The sequence below is a fragment of the Lemur catta genome, chromosome 2 (genome assembly GCF_020740605.2).
Source record: "Lemur catta isolate mLemCat1 chromosome 2, mLemCat1.pri, whole genome shotgun sequence".
Lineage (NCBI taxonomy): Eukaryota > Metazoa > Chordata > Mammalia > Primates > Lemuridae > Lemur > Lemur catta.
In genome coordinates this window covers 42,599,478-42,614,021 of record NC_059129.1, presented here as the reverse complement: position 1 = coordinate 42,614,021, position 14,544 = coordinate 42,599,478, and the positions used below count along the sequence as shown (strand labels likewise).

Here is a 14,544-nt window from a genome sequence, read left to right as displayed (position 1 = left end):
GCAATATAGGTAATCTAAACATTTGTACCCCCGTAATATACTGATATTAAAAAAAGACATAGAGTGGGGAATGGATAGAGAAAAATAATACTTAGATATCTGCTGTCTACAAGGGCTCACTTCAGCTTTAAGGACATGTATAGAATGAACATGAAGGGATGGAAAGAGACATTTCATGCAAATGGAAAACAAAAGAGAGTAAGAGTGGCTATCCTTAGAGTATACAAAATAGACATTAAATCAAAAACTACACCAAGAGGCAGAAAGACCATTACATAATGATAAAGATTCAATTCATCAAGAGAATATAATAATTATATGTGAACCCAATATGAGAGTACATAAATATATAAAGCAAATATTATCAGAATTGAAGAGGGAAAAGGGTAACAATACAATAATAATAACAGGGACTTCCATATCTGTTTTCAATAATAAATAAATCATCCACACAGAAAATTAATAAGAAAAGAAACATTAGGCTTCAACTTAATTTTAGACCAAATGGACTTAATAAACATACAGCAGCAGAATATTCTATACAACAGCTGCAGAATACACATTCTTCTCAAGTGCATCTAGAATGTTCTGAGGATCATATAATAGACCACAAAACAAGTCTCAATAAAATTAAGAAGATTGAAATCATATGAAGTTTCTTTTCTGACTATAATGTTATTACACTAAAAATGAGTAACAGGAGGAAAACTGGAAAATTCACAAATTTGTGAAAATTAAAGAATACCCTCCTGAACAACCAAAGGATCAAAGGAGAAATCAAAAGGGATATTAGAAAGTATCTTGAACCAATGAAAATGAAAACATAACATAACAAAACTTATAGGATGTTGCTAAAGCAGTTCTAAGAGAAAAGTTTATAACAAAAAAATTTGCATGAATGAAAAAAAAGGTTGTAATCAATTAACATCTTAACATTATACCTCAATGAACTAGAAATAGAAGAACAAACCTAGCCCAATGTTAGTGGATGGAAGGAAATAACAAAGGTCTGCCTTAAGTGAGCAGGGAGGGAAAACATTAGGAGATCACGAGTGGGTAGCTTTACAAACAAGCATAGATGATGTCTTATATTAATATATGGCTTCCAACAACATTAGATTGGCTAGAACTCAATCATGTGGCCACACCTAACTGCAAGGGAATCTTGGAGAAACAGTCTAGCCATATTGTATTAGTTTTCTATAGCTGCTATAACAAATTACCATAAACTTAATGGCTTAAAATAACATAAATTTATTATCTAACAATTCCATAGGTTAGAAACCTGCCATACATGTCTCATCAGACAAAAATTAGGTTATCATCAGGACTGCATTCCTTCTGTAGGTTCTAGGAGCAAATCTTTTTGCTTGCTTTTTCAGCTTCTAGAGGCTGCCCATATTCTTTGGCTTATGGCCCTCTTCCTCCATCTTCAAAATAAAAATAAATCAAGCCCTCACATCACATCACTCTGACCTTCTTCCATTGTCACATCTCTTTCTCTGACTCCCTTGTACTTTCCTCTTTCACTTTTAAGAACCCTCGTGATTACATTGGTCCCACCCAGATAATCCAAGATAATCACCCTATTTTAAAGTCAGTTAATTAGTAACTTTAATTTCATTTTCCACCTAATTCCCTTTTGCCAGGTAAACTAACATATTCACAGGTTCCAGGGATTAAAACATAGAAATCTTCAAAAGGGCCATTAATCTACCTACCACACACATGCCTAAAAGAAGAAGGAAATTAGTTTGGCGAACAGCAAGGTAGTCTCTGTTATACCATCTGCTTATTTCTCTGTGGTGGGTCTTGAATGATTTCCCTCAGATTTATTTTCCAATTCACTAATTTTTCCTTCAGTTGAGTCTATTCTCTTTGTTTATCCACCTAATGATTTTTATAATGAAATGACTATATTTTCCACATCTGCTATTTTTATTTTTTCTTTACCAAATGTACTTGTTCCTTATTCATAAGTTATTCTTATTTTGTGAATTCTACTCCTTCCTTTGTATCTTTAAACATTTGAAACACATTTGTTTGAAAATTCCTTTTGAATTGCTCTTCTAGTGTGTATTGTCCCATTTGCTGTGGCTGTCTGCCATGGCAGTAGGTTTCATCAAAAGCTTTTTAACTTTTGTCTATGAGCTCATTGGTTATCATTTGTTTGAGTTCATCATAAACTCTATGTTGTATAATAATTCTATTGCTCCATAGTTTTCATGGGTCAGTTTTTATAATAGTTTCTGTACTCATAGTTTCTTCCCTACAAGAAGTGTTCAAATGTGGGCTTTATATCTGAATTTTCAGCCTTCATTGAGGGTTTTCCCATTGCTGAAGACTCAATTTCCAACAATGGCCTGGTATAAATGGCTTATTTCCTGGCATACTCTGACCAACAGGGATTAATGGTTCCCTTTCCTAGATAATGCTTTTGTGAGCCCTAAATTCGTACAGGAAGATAATCTCAAGTTCTTACAGTGCCTGAGGCCTGTGGCTTTGATTTCTGATGATGATTAGGTGTTTAAGACTCAGCCCCCAATAAGATACTGACATAAGTGGTGAAACTTCTCATTCACTATCAAGATTACAGGTTTCCTCTGATATATTGCTCTTGGAGACTTCTCTTTCTAGTTTTCAGTCTCAGCTATACTTTTAAAGCTTTTAAAAATATTGTGTCCAACTTTCCCAAGTGATGAAAGGAGAGGATGACATATTAACCTTGACAGCAAGCCCCCTTTCGCCGCTTTTACTCTTTATCTTCTAGTATTCAAGAACTTCCTGATTTGATCTCTTGCTATTCAGCATTCTCATAGGACACAAGAGGTTTTCGGAAAGTGGAAATCCCTTATTGAAGCAGTTAGGTAGTAATAGTTTGGTGTAACAAAGGACCTTTCAAACAAAGGGAGAAAAGAGAAAGAAAATTAAGGAGAGAAAGGAGGAAGAAGAAGAAAGGCAGAGAAGGAAAGAACAAAAGCAGCAAATCAGCACTGAAAGAAGACAGTAGAGACAGAAAAATTTCCATGGACTGAGAAACTGGCAATTTCTCAAAATATTTGTATTCTCTTATTCAAAGAAATTAAAAGACAGATTGCATAGATCTTGCAGTCCTACCCTACCACAAAAGTATTACCTAGAAAATATACAAAAGCCTGTAGCTTATGCCCAAAAGACAATCCACAAATGGATATCCAGCTGCTCCCCAGTTGCATTGCAACTGATAATAGAAAATGGGATCGAACTCATTTCTACCCTCCTTCCCACAACGTTTTTGCAGTATAGGGTCTATGGAATCTAAGTTTTCCATGGGACCTGCAGAACTCATTCTTGTTTTGATTTGTTTTCTTTCAGCACTGTCTGGTTCAACTATTGGTAAGTTCCTTTACTTTTCTTCAATTCTCCTGACATTTAGCCCTGTTTAATCAAGAGTACATTTTTCCTAAACTGCCCAGACTTCTCCACTGAAGCATAGCAGAAGCTTGAGCTTCACATTTCTTCAATTTCTTTGTTCTTCATAACCAGACACCTCAATAATCAGTCAAAAATATAGAAGGAAAATGAAAGTTTCTAGTGGCTTATTATAATGACATGTCAGTGAGAAAGAGAGCAATTTCCAAACCTGAAGTGCTAGAAAAACAGAATAAATAAAGAAGGAAGAGAGCAAGGGGTTAGTAAGAAAAATGAGATAAGAATAGAGATAATATAGAAGGAGAGACAAATAGTATTACCTGTCTCCTGAGAATTTCAATGCTTTGTATGGCTGAGAGGAAAGGGCAGCCTTCCTTCCCAGAAGGTATCCCCAATTCAGGCTTGCAGCAATGGAAAAGATGCCTAATCCCTGACCTCCCTAACCTGCAACTGACACCTTCGGTTTATTGTTCCCAGGGACTCCTTGTTCTGATACACACCCCATCCCCCCAGAAAGGAAAGAAATGTGTAATTTTTTGAGCCAACCACACAAACTTTTTTGTTTGTATTTATTTTTAAGAGAACAAAGGGGTAAGGTCCCTTCTATTTCCAAATTCTAGTTCTCTTTGGTGTGTCACAGAGATGAGGAACATTTAATAACCCTGCCGAGCTCTCATTCCTCACCCTTTCTTCCTTACCCATCATTAAGCATTTTATCTGAAATTAATAAGAGCTTTGGAAAATGAGAAATCCACTGGTTAGCAATAGAACAAAGAGACAATTAAAATGGTTTCAGCTGCCAATGATGGTTTCAGCAAAACAAGTATAGCTTCCTTGACTTAGAAATTGGAGGGAGAACAAAGAGGGTTGTGAAGAGAACAGGGAATGGGAGTGGGGACAAGGAGACGGCTGCAATTAAAGCTTATTTTTACAGATATTAGAGATGAGAAAACTGAAGTTCAAAGACATTACTTGGCCAAGGGTATATACCTAGTAAAGGGGTAAAACTGAGGCTCTAAATACTGGTCTTTTGACTCCAAGTCCTGTGCTTGCCCAACTACCCTCAAAAGACCATTAAATGTAGTTAATCTTCCAATTCAAAGTATCTTTTGAAGTATAAGGTTTGTTTCAAGGAATTTAGGAAATTGTGCATATATAAAAAACATTATTTCAATGTTTCAAATGTAATTTGAAAATCTTAAAATGTAAATTAATCTAATTTCAAAATTAATGTACTCGTTCGATACTGTACCACAACCTTATCCTATGAATAAGCCTGTTTTATTATATATATGACACTTAAAGTGTGCTCTTAGAAAACTATCAAGATCAATATTTTATTATTTTCATAATTAAAACAGGCTTTATTTAGTTTTGATTTATTTTCATCTAATTAAGTCATAGAAAGGATAATGTATTATAGGAACAAATAAAATATCTCTAGGTTGAAATGTGCTAAACAATAAACTCAGATCTTCAATTTCTCCTGTGAAATTTTCAGGGGACCCATGTGAGACTGGCTTGCCATAAAAGCCCTCCAAATCAGAAATAATTCCGTGGGGGTTCCAACTGCTATGGCTAAGATAATATAACTATTTCACAGAGAGCATAAGTTCTAGTGAGGTAAGGCAAAGTAAATATGTAAACAAGCAAATAAAATAATTTCAGATCATACTAAATTCTATAGAGAGACTAAATTAAAATAATGTTATAGAGCAAGAGCAAGGAGCAGCAACCTTTAGCAAGGAGATTAGAAGAATGTCTCTGAAGAGGTATTTGAACTGATATGCAAATGGTGAAAAGGTGGCAGTTGCATGAAGATCTTAGGGAAGAGTATCCCAGGCCAAAAGAACACTAAGTTCCTGAGACAGGAATGAGAGTGGTAGGTATGAATAATTGCAAGAAGGCAGTAGTGAATGATGGTGGAGGAGTTGGAGAAGTAGGGAGAGGCCAGATCATAAAGGATCTTTTAGAATAAAATATGGAATACAATTCTGCTCACCCAATAAGCCATTGGAACGTTTTAATCAGGGAAGGGATAAAGAGATACTTATGCCTTAAAGGGACAACCCTGGCTTCTGGAAGAGAATGAAATGGTAGGAGATGACCAGCACACTGCTATCTATGATAGCAACAACAAGGGGAGTACAGAGGAAAATCTCTTACGTGCTTCAAAGGCAACAGGGGTTTCCAAAGGTGGAGAAATTGTTTGGAAAGAGCAATGGGGAGCAAGGATGACATTTATCTACATCCAGGCCCTGTGGCATATGGGTATGGAATTTAAAAATAGCCATCACTCAGAGGGCTGCAGGAGATATGGTATTTTTTAAATTTTTATCTATTGTATTTTTAGTTTACAAAAATTACATGTATTTACTATACAACATAATGTGTTGATATATGTATACATTGTGGAATGACTAAATCAAGCTAATTAACACATCCATTACCTCACATACTTTTTTGTGTGGTGAGAACATTTAAAATCTACTCTCTTAGCAATTTTCAAGTATACAACACATTATTAATTATAATCACCACATTGTATAATAGATCTCTTGAACTTATTCTTCCTGTCTAACTGAAACTTTGTATCCTTTGACCAACATCTGAGACACAGTATTTTAAAGGACAGTCAGGCAAGATTGTAAAGAGAGTTTGCAGAAATTAAAAATATAGGGGAATTTGCTGATATATTAATAATTACAGGCAGCATGGTGTGCTTTAGAGAGTAAGGGGAGGTGGCAGAGATATCAGATTAGGAATTATACTATGAATTATAAGTATCCTTAAGATGAGGATTATCCTCTGATGGTGAGTAAATTAAATGAGGATATAACACATGTTGGAATTAATCTCAAAAGAAGGTGAGTAATTAGCTATCATATAGAGTATTTAGCTGAAAGATGTGTGGGGCCACCAGGAAGCTATTCATCCCTGGAGCTCAAGACGATGTGTGGTCCTGCAGAACGCGTGAGGCCGTCTTGAGAGGTCATTCTCACAGACAATTCACTGGACTGTGATAACTCGGGACAGGAGCTCTCAAACCAAGCGCTCAAAGGACTTGATCCTATTACTTAGTGCCCAAGGCAGAGGATGCTATGGTCCACTTCCCCTACAGGTATACACAGATAAAGATTTCAATTTGAAATAATGATGTAACAATTAATATCTATTGAGCATTATGTTCTGGGCTCTGTCAAAAGCACTTTATATCTTCATAACAATCTTATGAAGCAGATATTATTATAAATCCTATTTTTAAAACAAATAAACTTAGGCACAAAAAAGTAACAGGCAAGTAGCACAGATAGTAAGTACAGGAACTAGGATTCAAAGCCAAGCATTCTAGTGGTTGACAGCACTTTCTATTTAATGAGACCTGATTAGGGTCCCCTTTCTAAAATGACTCAGCAAGAATTATATACTTTATAAACCAATTAATCTAGACTGATGTGGATTTTTGTTACTATTCCTCAGTGTCAACTCCAGGAACTATATTTAAGTTCTTTTCTATTTCTCAATTTAGGAAAGAGAAATGAGAGTGAAGAGGTAAAAAGAAAGGGGCACATAGGGAAAGTAAAGAAAATTTAATCAAGACTAAGATCCTCCACCTCCTCAAAGCGTGTAGAGAAAAAAAAGAAAAGAAAAGACTAAGATCTTCCAAATTCCCTTAAGAGCTTCAACCTTTAAAAAGGCTGAGCTACATCTCTTTCCGGGCCTTGACCACAGCACCAAAGTATGAGATACTTCAACAATCCATGACCAAATCACACTGCAGCTGGCACAGAGGATTTGATGCTCCCTGGGGAAGGCAGTGTGAGGGCTTTTTTCTGATGCTTCTCTTCAAAGTGGGATTAACTCTGATACTTGTAAGTAGTTGATCTCATGAATGCATGGGTGTGGCCATCTAGCACAGCTCATAAGAGAATCGAACAAGTTTGCAATTGTTTCTGCACCATGAATCCTTGCTGTTTAGAGACCTTGTCCTCCCTGTCTGCCTCTTTATAGGCAGGCCCTAATTCTAGAATTCAGCCTTTTTGCTTCCCCTAGCAAAACTTATCCTAGAGTTTCTAAGTTAAAGCTGAAAGGCCCAAGTACACAGGACATCAGTTTGTGGATTTAGACTTACTGAATCATTAACAGTTGAGTTGAAAATAACATTGTTAAACCCTGTCATTTTAAAGATCAGTTAGATGAGGTTCCAAAAGATGATGAGAATTTTCAAATTTTGCACAGCCACTTAACAATCAATGTAAGACAAATAAGACTAATGCCTGGCTTGTCTTTGTTGGATAGAGTAGGGGTTGACTCTATGGTAGCTTGTATAATTACGACTACTATCAAAATTAACATCATAAAAGATTCCACAAGCTTTGCCCTAGAATTTAGATCATTTTATAAAAGAAACATTCCATAGATAAACAAAAAGAACAGAAAAAAATGTTGAGGAGAGGAGAGGGTCAGTATGTAGGAAAGAAGTTAAAATACTTTTTAAAGGAATATTCCAGAAAGAACAGAAAGGAGAAAATTATGAGGAGTGTGAAGGAATGTGCACTGAACTTAGAGTCAGGAAAACTGGAGGCTAACACTGCCTATAATTTTTTTTTTTTTTTTTTTTTTTTTTTTTTTTTTTTTTTGCACACTCGGTCACAGCTTCTCCTTCTTTCAGTCTCAGTTTTCTTTTCTTTTCTTTTTTCTTTTTTCTTTTTTCTTTTTTTTTATAAAATTAGAACCTTCTTAACATTGCCTTTCTTTGGTTCTTGAAGCTATCACATTATGGAAAGGAGACTCTCCAAACTGAAAAGGTGAAAGAAAGAGGGAGGGAGAAATGGAAAATACAGGGAAAAGGTGGTAAATGAAATCAGAATATTGGAAATACAGTGAGCCTGGATATTCCCCTGGAAACTCTCAATCCTAAACAGTGTCCAGGGGAGAGGAAGATATGAGATCACCTGCAAATGTAGCACCTTTATGTGTCTACTGGAGAATGGAAGGTCTAATGTAACCTGAGGGCACAATTTCTGGGAAGACTCTTGGGAAATGGGTGGATTTTTGAAACCATTAACTCTAGACTGATTTAAATGTTTGTTATTGTTCCTTAGCTTCATCTCAAGGATCCACAAGTAAGTTTTTCTTCTTGTTTCAAAATCTGGTATTGTTGGGCTTGCACACTAGGCAGAGGACCTGTCCCTGTCTTATCTGTTTCCTGCTGTCAAGGTGACAGGGCTTGAGGCTTACGATTCTCCACCCTGTATTTCATTAGCCACCTTAACAATGTCATGCCTACTTTTATCACTTTTCTCCCTCTCTCTCTCTCTCTCTCTCTAAGCAATGAGACAGCTCTCCTTGCTTAAGCAAATTTTTGCCACTCTTGCCTTTGACCACACCCTCCCATCCCACCTTATCTCTTCAAGAGTCACCGCTTTTCTCTTCCTTAACTTTAACTTTTTCCCTTCCTTAACTTTAACTTTTTCCCTTCCTTTAACTCCTTCTCCTTAAGGTATAGAGCATGTTGGATTTTCTCCCATCCCACACTGATCTCCCTCAACCATGTTCCCCTCTAATTATAGCCCACCCGCAAAGGAGGAAATTATGCTGTTCACTCTGTGAACTTAGGAAAAAGTCATTGCTCACCTCTTTTCTGAACTATGCACTATTTCTTCATGAATTGAGAGTAGTATAAGAAGACCTGCCAAAAACCACTAAGTTTTCTTGCTGTTTAAAGTATTCTAGGCCGGGCATGGTGGCTCATGCCTGTAATCCTAGCACTCTGGGAGGCCAAGGCGGGCAGATCATTTGAGCTCAGGTGTTCAAGACCAGCCTGAGCAAGAGCAAGACCCTGTCTCTACTAAAAAATAAAAAGAAATTAGCTGGACAACTAAAAATACATAGAAAAAAATAGCCTGGCATGGTGGTACATGCCTGTAGTCCCAGCTACTTGGGAGGCTGAGGCAGAAGGATTGCTTGAGCCCAGGAGTTTGAGGTTGCTGTGAGCTAGGCTGGTGCCACAGCACTCTAGCCAGGGTGACAGAGTGGGACTCTGCCTCAAAAAAAAAAAAAAAAGTATTCTGACATACAGACGACTGTTAATCAGTTAAACATGCAGGCTTCCAAGCCAGGTTAATTGGAAGTGCATCCCCGCTCCCTACTTACTAATTATTTGAACATAAGCAAGTTATTTAATCTCTCATTAAGTTGTTGAATAAGTTGCACAAATAATTTCAACAGCCAGGTAAAAAAACTAATCAAATAAAATAACAGAGAAGTGAGAGAAGGTGGAGGGAATGAATAGAAAAACCAGAAAAATCAAAAACACAAAGTTTAAACAAATCTGAAACTGATTTCAATTGGTTGTCAAAACAAAATGAATGTATTTTCTAAATGAAGGAAAGATTGAGAGAGGAATGAGGAGCAGAAAAGTGAGTAAATCATGGAAAAATCAGAAAAGATAATACTGGTTGGACAGGTTTTTTTTTCCCCCTGAACTATGTGCTTGTGATAAATTTTTCATATTGAATATTATATTTTGGTTGCATAATATGGTCATTTCTTCTACTAGTAAAGTTGTTTCTTGTTCAAGGATGGAATTAAATATATCATATTTCATGGTTTTTTCTAAAAGGTATCACAACTTCCAGATGCTTCATAACCTGAACAAGTTATTAATCACAGGTTTTGATTAAATGTGATCCAACCAATACTTATCCTTAAAATAATGAAAAGAAAGGGATTCACATGGTCTATCCCAACTCGGGCCACCACCCATATGATGCTGATGTCATACTGCATGGTTGCTGAAGTCTGTATGATGCTTACGTACATCTCTTCCTATTTCAAAGTAGAGCTCCCAAATTAGCCACCACTGGCCCAGTGCTATCTGTAGATGTATTTTTTTTTTTTTTTGGCCAGTATAGCATTATCTTAAATTTTCAGTTTGAATGCTTCTAAATAGGGCATGCACTTTTCAAATGGCCAACATCTCCACTATCCCTTATAACTGGCCAAATCACAATCATGACACCTGTTGGGCCCCTGAATGCAACTTAGTTTGTGACCTCCACAAAGATAACTAGGATTTCTGTCTGGTATGGAAAATTTGGTACTCTCTAAGAGAATTAATTCTGATGTTCTCATTAGGAAGAATATCCACAGAGACTGTGTCCTTAATCCAAAAACACACAGTATTTAGTATTTTGGCAGGATATCTCCATCTTATAATTTTTTTTAATCTGCTTCTCCACTCCAAAAGTTAGTAAGTAAATACCTTTCATGCTTCGTCTGGGACCAGAGAAGACCTTGTATAGCCAAAGCAATCTTAAGCAAGAAGAATGAATTGGGAGGCATCAGTCTACCAGACTTCAAGCTTTACTACAAGGCTATGTAACCAAAACAGCATGGTACTGGCACAAGAACAGAGATATAGCCCTTTGGAACAGAGCTGAGAACCAGATATAAAAACATACTCATATTGTCATCTAATCTTCGACAAAGCAGACAAAAATATACATTGGGGAAAAGAATCTCTATTCAATCAATAGTGCTGGGAAAACTGGATAACCACATGCAGAAAACTGAAACTGGATCCCCACCTCTCACCTCTCACAAAAATCAACTCACGATGATAACAGACTTAAACCTATTATTTTTCTAGATCTATAAAGAATGATGATGGCATTTTGATAGGGATTGCATTAATTCTGTAGATCACTTTAGGTAGTATGGACATTTTAACAATGTTGATTCTGCCAATCCATGAGCATGGTAGGGTTTTCCATCTGTTTATCTTTTCTACAATTTCTTTTCTCAGTGTTTCATAGCTCTCCCTATGTATGTCTCTCACCTCCTTCGTTAAATATATTCTAAATATTTAAATTTCTTAAGGTGTGAAACCTTAAGAATTCTAGAAGAAAATGTTGGGAAAACCCTTATAGACATTGGCCTGGGCAAAGAATTTATGAAGAAGACCCCCAAAGCAATCACAGCAGCAACAAAAATAAATAAATGGGACCTGACCAAATTAAAAACCTTCTGCACAGCCAAGGAAACTGTCATTAGAGCTAATAGACAGCCTAAAGAATGGGAGAAAATATTTGCATTCTACACATCCGATAAAGGGCTGATAACAAGAATCTATGCAGAATTTAAGAAAATTAACAAGAAAAAAATCAAACAACCCCATCAATAAATGGGCAAAGGACATGAACAGAAACTTTTCAAAAGAAGACAGAATAATGGCCAGCAAACATATAAAAAAGTGCTCAACATCTCTAATCATTAGGGAAATGCAAATCAAAACTACAATGAGATACTACCTAACTCCAGTGAGAATGACCCTTATCAAAAAGTCCCAAAACAACAAATGCTGGCTTGGATGTGGAGAGAATAATTGCAAAGATATGGAAACAACTCAAGTGCCCATCAAAACCTGAGTGGAATAATAAAATATGGTATATGTACACCACGGAAATCTACTCAACTACAAAAAACAATGGTGAACTAGAACCTCTTATACTATCCTGGATAGAGCTTGACTCCAGTCTTCGAAGTGAGGTATCACAAGAATGGAAAAACAAGCACTGCGTGTACTTGCCATCAAATCGGTACTACCTGATCAACATTAAGTTGCTCACATGGTAGTAATAGTCACTGAGTGCTGGTCAGGTGAGAGGGGGGTGGGGGAGGTAAACTCACAACTAATGGGTGCAGAGCGCACTGTATGGGGGAAGGGCACACTTGTAGCCCTGGCTTGGGCAAGGCAAAGGCAATATACGTAACCAAAATTTTGTACCCCCATAATATTCTGAAATAAATAATAAAACTGTGCAGTGATATATACAAAAGAAAGAAAAATAGGTAGAAAAAGTAAAATACAGTGGAATACCTTGCATGCAGTGAAAGCTTACTACTTTATAGAAGTGTTTCATTCCTTTGTAGTTACTGAATATTTCTTTCCATAACATTTCTAATAGAACTTTTCAACTTTTCCAACTGTCATTACTCTTGATTTTTCACTATAGCTTCACAATATAAGTAAGACAAGAGATAAAATTTCCATTTTAAAGATGAGAAAATTAATGTTCAAAATATTTAGTGACTTGCTCAAAGTCATAGAACTACAGAATAGCAAAGCGAGGACTTGGGTCTTTAACCTCAAGACTATTTGTACCTCACACCTGCAGAGTAGGGAATGGGATGTCTACCCTCCATGTCTTCTGAAAGTCTAAATCTAAGTGAGATTATATTTGTCAATTTTTATTGTAGGTAGTACAAAATGTTTGAAGACAACTCAACAATTTCAAGGTACACATGATATTTTATTACATGCACACAATGTGTAATGATTGTGATCTTCTACAAAGTGCCTACTATTGGGGAATGAGGAGGATGGTGTGGAGAAGGCACTTGTGGAAGTTCTTCCTTTCCTTTACCAGTCTGAGAAATTTGAGGTTGATTTCAAGATCCCCTAAGTAATTGACTATTTTTTTTATTTAGCAAAGTGAAATCTCTGCTAATAAATTAATTAATTGAAAGGTGAAAGAAAAATCCTAGGGCTGTGCAGAGTTGTTTATCTAAAATATCTAGAATGATTTGGCAGGAGGAAGATAGTGAAAATTAAGGATAAGAAAAATAATTGCAAGGAGTGTGATTTTAACAGTCTTCTAAGGAAAAAAAGAAAATCCAGATTTACCTTCTTGCTGCCTTTCCATGTAAATGTAATACGTAATAAATGCTTGATCTGAAACTCCCTGAAATAAACAGCCTTGCATTTTGCTCTCTCCAAACTCACTTTTTTTGTTTGTATTTTAGCTGGCACTCCAGGACCCAACAGTAAGTTCTTTTACTTTTTAATTCTCATGTGCTTTGCTTTACCACACTGTTAGAATATGTAAAACACTTATATTGCTGGATGTTTGGGGTTTTTGTCTGTTTGTTTTGTGTTACTGGGAATTCCCTATTGGATGTTTTTATTTCCTTCACAAATTGTCAATTCTTTCCCCCTTTTTTGTTTCCTGTTCTTATCTTAATAAGCTGGTGTGCCTCTGTAAAAAAAGACTGTTCCTCTTAATTTTTCCAAAATCTTGAGATCCAACAGCAAAAAGAAAAGTGTTAAGAACAAAAATGGTCAAGTGAAAGGTAGGCAGGTTCCTCTGCTAGAAATCCCAGCAACACTCAGAGGAAGAAGCTTGGTGGTGGCCATTCTACTCAAGACCCACCAAGAGAGTTTTGGTGACAAGCTGTGAGTCCAGCTCACTGACTAGGAGTCCCCAAGCTGTCATGGATGATTGTGTGGGGTGTATATGTCCTGATATGAACAAAGAATAAGTCTAGAAGAAGCATCCCGACAGAATTTTAAATGGCACTAAGACATACACTGTGGCAAAAGCACTGGGAGGGAATAGAGAGGTAAGTGACAGGCAACTGATACAGAAAGCAAAAAACGGTAAATAGAAACAGTGACATTTAAATGATCTGAGATTTCACCAGCCTTTTATGGCCTTGATGCTTAAAGTGTGCCCAAGGGCCTGCACCGGCATCCCCTGGAGTTGTCAGAGAAGCAGAATGTCAGCCTAACGCCCACCCTGATCTACTAAATCAGACTTTGCATTTAATGAGATCCCCAGTGATCTGTGTACACACTGAAGTTTAGGAACAATTGCTCTACAGCTTTTCCATTGCTGCAAATTCTCCATGCCATGAGTACCCTTAAAGCGAAAGACAAGAAAGATGAAACTCACCAGGGTTTAATTCATTTTTTGACACATTTCCATCCATCATTTCTGAGGGTGTTCAGAGCTTGAGCTCCTTGGGCAGGGCTAACTCTGAAGGAAAGAGGAAAAAGAATGATTTGAAGATTAGAGCTCATGGTCTATCACACCCTGTGTCTATTCCTCTTAAAGTATTTGTATATATAAAGCATAATTATAATAATCAAAAGTCAGGCCAGGTACAGTGGCTCACATCTATAACCCCAGCAATTTGGGAGGCTGAGGCAAGAGGATTGTATGAGATCAAGAGTTTGAGACCAGCCTGGGCAACACAGCAAGACTCCATCTCTACAAAAATTTAAAAGTTAGCCAGGTGTGGTGGCACATATCTCCTAGCTAGCTACTCAGGCAACTAAGGAAGAAG

The 14,544-nt window shown here is 36.7% G+C and overlaps 1 long non-coding RNA gene across 1 annotated transcript in view; it reads right to left on the bottom strand.

Annotated features, from left to right (window-relative positions):
• Nucleotides 1–14,212, bottom strand: part of LOC123631791 — a 28,392-nt gene extending 14,180 nt beyond the window's left edge. The window contains exon 1 of the long non-coding RNA XR_006733228.1: nt 14,151–14,212. This is a non-coding gene — a long non-coding RNA (uncharacterized LOC123631791). The remainder of the gene's footprint in view (nt 1–14,150) is intronic.
• Nucleotides 14,213–14,544: the final 332 nt, after the last annotated feature.